A 6,266-nucleotide genomic window follows, 5' to 3' on the forward strand; every position below is an offset into this window, starting at 1 on the left:
GTTAACACATATTCTAACTTCTTATCCCTTTTCAATTATCCTAACTTTATAATTTTACTCGAAAGTTGGATTGATTTGTCTTCTTTAGTGGATCAATTTCTGATCTTTGATAACCAGCTCTAGAGCATACCAAAATTTAGTATGTAATCTGTCTATTTTGATCCCACTTAGTAGTTCTTAGATTTTATGAAAAGCCAACCTTCTTTGCATAATTGGTATAAAAAGCTTCATAATTTTCCATAGAGGAGAATAACGTTTCTATGCTTGGAACAACCTAAAACATGGATAATCAAACACTTAAAAACAAGTTGAAAGGTGTTTGATTACTGACAACAGTTTTAGAATGAAAAATCAAAATTCTCGTAATTAACAAATCAGAAAAGTAACAAATAAAAAACACTTAAAATCAAATCAAGAATAAAAAATTAACAATATATAAATTAAAGACAGCACAAATCTCATCATTCGAGCTTGTGGATTCCATTAAATTATGACTTTACTTCAATAAACAACAACTTTTTTAATCTGGCCAATAAAAATAAAATTAAAATTCTAAGATAAGAAAAACCAAAATAAATTCACGTAATGCATTTAAAATAATTCATTTAGAAGAGAAAAGTCAACAGCGCTGAAAAGAGTAAAGTAAAATACTGCGTGAAAAAGAGAAAAAAGTGAAGAATGAGGAGCAATGTGGTAATCGAAGAACAAAGTGAAGCACTTTGTGAAAAATAGAAGAAAATAAAAATAAGGTGCAGCGGTGCGATCGAAAAGAAGGAGAGTGAACCGCTGCACCGAGAAGAGAAGAAATCACGCGATCGAAGAAAAGGAGAGAAATGGCGCGATGAAAAAAGGTGAATTCTATTTTTCAGGCGAGTCACGTTATGTATCGTATTCGTAACCGTATGCACTATTTTATTATATTTCTACACGGTAGTTCGAATTAGTAGTTAAAATTAGTATACAAATAACATTTTTTTTGTATATTAGAGGCCCTAAGGCCAGGAACAAAACAACAAAAAAAACAAAAAAAAAATTAACGGGGAAAAGAAACCCCACTTCTATCAGCAAATAAAATAAGAGTGGTCTCTTTGGGAGGATGATCCCAAGTAGCATGCTCTCTGTTTTGATTTAGTAGCAAATTTGCAATGCCATCAGCTAATTGATTAGCCTCTCTATATATGTGTCGTATGCGCACTTGCCAATTTCTGTTGAGAAGCTCTTTGATTCTTCTAATCGGGCGAGTTAGTGTTGGGTGGCGTTTTGGAGGGTTCTCCATCAAATTCACAGCTGCTTGGGAGTCTGTTTCTAGCTCAATCCTTCTAAATCCTTTCTTCCATGCTATCTCCAATCCCTCTCGTATTGCTGCAACCTCCACTTCTATTGCCTTTGCATAGGTCAGACGTCTGGCATACCCATAAACCCAATCACTATCTGCATTTCTGAAAATTCCAGCACAGCTGGCTTGCCCAGGATTACCTCTCGAAGCCCCATCTGTATTTAGCTTGATCCAACCCTCTTGAGGTGGTTTCCAAGAAACTGTCAGAGGTTTTGCATACTGATTATTCTCTATTCTTCTTCTGGTATCTCTGATTTCTCTCGCTAAGCTCCTTATTTTCATCTCTTTGATTCTTAAGGGGGTGTTTATATTGGAATGTATATATTCATTCCTAAATTTCCAAATAAGCCAAACAGCTGTGACAAAAATGTCCTTCCATTCTATATCATCATCAAACCCCATATCCATAGTCATGTTAGCAATAATCCACTCTTTCAAATCAAGATTATAAAACATACCAATATTCTGCGATTTCACCAGGCAATTCCACACTGGCGATGACATGGGACAGTCTCGAATAACATGAAAGGGAGTCTCAATATCATTGTCACAACTCATGCAGTTGGGATTGTTTCCTCTACCCCATATTGCAATTATGGAAGCTGTTAGAACAGCAATATGAGCCAACTGCCAAAGGAACACCTTCGCTCTTTGTACCCCTTTCCAGTTCCAAATCAATTTCCATATTCGATCTGAGTCATGGTCGCACTGGGAAAGAAATTGATAGGTATGTTTGATAGTAAACTCACCTTCAGGATTGGGTCGCCAAAAGAGAATATCCTTGATATCTTCTTTTGAAGGAGGGGGAGTGCTTCGAATTTTATTAATGACACTGTCAGGTAGGAGGATATTTAGCTCTCTAATTTTCCAATTTCCTTCTGCATCTACATAGTCACTTACTGGATGGTTTTCTTCTTCAAGAGATAGGATTGGGGATGCTAAATTGGCTAGTAAGTTATTGGGTTCCAACCAAGCGTCTCTCCAAAATTTCGTTGCCTCACCATTACCAAGCAGGTAACCTGTGTTGTCCTTGATGATGTGCCATTTGGCTACAAGATTTTTCCACAATATAGAATCACCACTGGTAGCCACAACATTTTGCATAGGATTGTGCCCTCTCCCATATTTTCCAATCATAATTTGAACACAAAGAGAATCGGGTTTGGTCACAATTTGCCAGCCTCTCTTCAACAAAAAAGCTTCGTTTACTTGTTCTAATCTTCTAATCCCCAAACCTCCTTTCTCTTTTGGTTTAGTAATTTTCTCCCAGCTAACAAGATGCACTTTTCTCGTTGAACAATCATGCCCCCATATAAACGCTCGTTGAGCTTTCTCCACTGCTAGGCAAGTACTTTTTGGAATAATTGTATGTTGCATAGGATATAGTGCCATTGACCCAATAACAGAGTGAGCTAGAGTAATACGACCAGCCATAGATAGGCAATTGGCTTTCCACCCCTGCAGTTTTGTTTTGACTCGCTCAATGATGTAGTTAAACTGACTCTTCCTCCTCCCTGTATTATGGATAAAGGCTCCAAGATATCTTCCAATTTCTGCCGTTTCAGAATATCCACTGATGTTAATGATATTATCCCTCACCTCTTTAGTCACATTCTTTGAGAAAAATATGTTGGTTTTTGCCTGGTTTATTTGATGACCAGACTCTTCACAAAAATCATTCAAAATTCTTTGCATTTTTCTCATGTAATTGGGAGATGCCTCAGAGAATAAAATGAGATCATCCGCAAACATTAAATGAGACACTTGCGGTCCATTTCTGCCAGCTCGCATTGGAGACCAATTTTCTTTGTCTACAGCTTCTTCTATCATGTGAGACAATTTATCCATGCAGATAACAAATATATATGGTGATAGGGGATCACCTTGTCTGATCCCTCTAGTGGGAGTGAATTCCTCTGACTTAGTACCATTCCATAGAGTTGAAAATGTGGCAGAGGTGACACACCTCATGATAATATCACAAAGGGGAGGAGGGATATCAAACTGTTTGATGGACTCATGAATAAATTTCCAGCTCAACCTATCATAAGCCTTAGTTAGATCAATTTTGATGGACATATAACCAACCTTACCTCTCATTCTTCTCATGGTATGAACCATTTCTTGCACAATGACAATGTTGTCATGAATATTTCTCCCTGGAACAAAGCTGGACTGATATGGAGATATCCGATCTTTCAAGAAAGGTTTCAGCTTTTCCACCACAATTTTGGACATCCCTTTGTAGATAACGTTGCATAAGGAAATTGGCCTGAACTGGCCTAGAAATTCAGGTTTCTCTATTTTAGGGATGAGCACTAACATAGTCTTGTTCAGAGGTTTGATAAGTTCTGGGTTCCTCCATAAGGTATTAATCACCTGCTCAACATCTTTGTGAATGCAGCTCCAATTTTTCTGATAGAAGGCTCCTGGAAGACCATCTTCTCCTGGAGCCTTAAAGGCACCAATGTTGAAAAACGCTCTCTTAATATCTTCCTCACCAGGGACTTTAAGAGAAGCTTCGACGATATCAACGCCGATAGAAGGAAAGGTTTTAGTACAAGGAGTGCTTGCTCTGTCATGATTTTCCTCTTGAAACAAATGGTAGAAATATTCCCTGGCCAGTTTTCCAATTTCCTCTTGATCCTCTATCCAATTCCCTTCATCATTTCTGAGGCAGAGTATCTTATTTCTGTTTCTTCTGATGATAGTTTTCACATGGTAGTATTTAGTGTTGCGGTCTCCATCTTTAATCCAGGTGGCTCTCGATTTCTGTAACCACAACCTTTCCTCTTGATCCAGGGTATCGCTTAGCTGTTTTTGCAGCTCCATCTCCAGCTCTTCCAACCGTTTATTTCTTCCATAAGACACGCATCGCTGGATACCATCTATACGGGCCAACAACCTCTTTTTTCTATGAAATATGTTCCCAAAAACCTGTTTCTTCCATATCTCTATCTTCTCCTTCAAGTCCTGCACCTTTTGAAAATAATTTCCGTTGCACCCCTCCCAACTATCTTGAAGCATCCTGCTGAAATCTTGATGCTGCATCCAAAACGTCTCAAATCTGTAAGGCCGATTTCTATTTACAGTAATGTCTCCATTGCATTTTATCAATAGTGGGTGATGGTCTGAGTGGGTGCGGGTTAGACACATCACATAAGCTTCTGGGAATTGGATTCGCCAATCACTATTGCAAAGACCCCTATCGAGCCTTTCAAAAACACGATCCCTATTGTCCCTGACAGCTCCCCTCCACGTGAACTTTGAACCCTTAGCTTCCATGTCTATGAGATTGCAGTCTGAGATCCAGTTTGCAAATTCCAAGCATTTTCTTCTATCAGCAGGGGCACCTCCTTTCTTTTCATTAATGTTGGCAATGGCATTGAAGTCACCTACCATCAACCAAGGTTTAGTGTTGTTTCTTGCAAACTCTCTGATTTCTTCCCACGCTTCCCTTCTCTCCATCTCTCTAGGGCTACCATAGATGATAGAAAGAAGCCAGTGGGCCTTGTTATTCTCCTCCACAATTGCGTGAATGTATTGACTATGAAGTTGAATAGGTTTGATGTTGATATTATCATTTCTCCAAAGAATCCAAATCCCTCCACTATACCCTCTAGCCTCCACCAAAATAAAGTTATTGAGGCCCAAGTTTTTTATTACCTCTTTTGCATTATCACCACTACATCTTGTCTCTTGAAGAGCCACAATGTCTGGTTTATGGACCCTAATATATTCTTTACAGGCTCTGCTGAAAGCCTTTCCAACAGCACCTCTCACATTCCATGAGAACACAATCATCAAAAGAATAGGGAAAAAAGGATCAGGCCTTATGCTTGCATAGCATCTCCCCCTGTTGGAGAGTCAACCCACATACCATCATCTGGCCTTGCATCACCCTTTTGTTCATCCATAGCTTGTCCTGTATCATTTGGGCTGGCTTGTTCCTGGCCCATTGGTTGCATGGCGATATCTGGGGGTTTGGGCTCCTCCCATCCTTCTCCCAACATTAAGTCATTTTTGCAACATTTAGTACACAGTTCATTATTTATTTTGTCCTCTTGTGCTGTAGGGCCTTGCTTATGATTGGAAGATTCTCTCGGCTGGTTGGTTGCGCACTACTCTGCCTGGCAGGCGACACGTTCCTCCTCGTACCCATGCACAAATGCGGGGGTGTTTCAGGCACTCTGCTAACCGTTTCTTGTGAATTTGAGGTGTCACTGCAGACCACTACCATCTTGCCTTTTTCTTTCCTCATTTGACTACCTGACAAAAATATTCTCTTGCTCCCTTCCTCTTGTACACCACTTCCCTCTTCTGTGACCGTTCGATTCGCCGCATCCTCCTCTTCTACTTGCGCGTGAGACTCACCTTCGGCAAGGGCATTGAATCTAGAACCAACATTATGTTGAGCTGCGTGGTTTTTCTCCTCCTTTTGTGGAATTACTCTTTTGCCCCTCCTGGGTTTCTGGACCGTCATCCACTCCCCGTACGGTCCCTGTGAACTTTGTTCTTTTGCCATTGTTTCTCCTTTGCTCTGTTCAGCCTTCTCCGATGAATTCTGCAGCTCATTTTGCCTCTTAATGGCATACTGGCACTGCTCCTTGTTGTGCCCAATACGTCCACAATGAAAACAAATGGTGTGAAGCCCTTCGTATTCAACGTGGACAGGTCTCCCTTTAATTTTGAACTTTGGTCTTAGCGGTTTTGCAAGATCAAGCTCTACGCATATCCGAGCAAACTTGCCTCTCGCTTGTTCAGCTGTATTGCATCAATAAAATGGTGATGGCTGTTCAAAGCTAAAACCAGTTAAGACAAAAAATGACGTCCTTGAGAGCGAGTACTGAGAGAGGTGAGGAACCACCGTCAGCGGAAGAAATAGATAACCTGCGGAGAAGTAAAAGGAAACTGCGCAGTGAAGATGGAC

Source organism: Arachis hypogaea, chromosome 6, assembly GCF_003086295.3.
Source record: "Arachis hypogaea cultivar Tifrunner chromosome 6, arahy.Tifrunner.gnm2.J5K5, whole genome shotgun sequence".
NCBI lineage: Eukaryota > Viridiplantae > Streptophyta > Magnoliopsida > Fabales > Fabaceae > Arachis > Arachis hypogaea.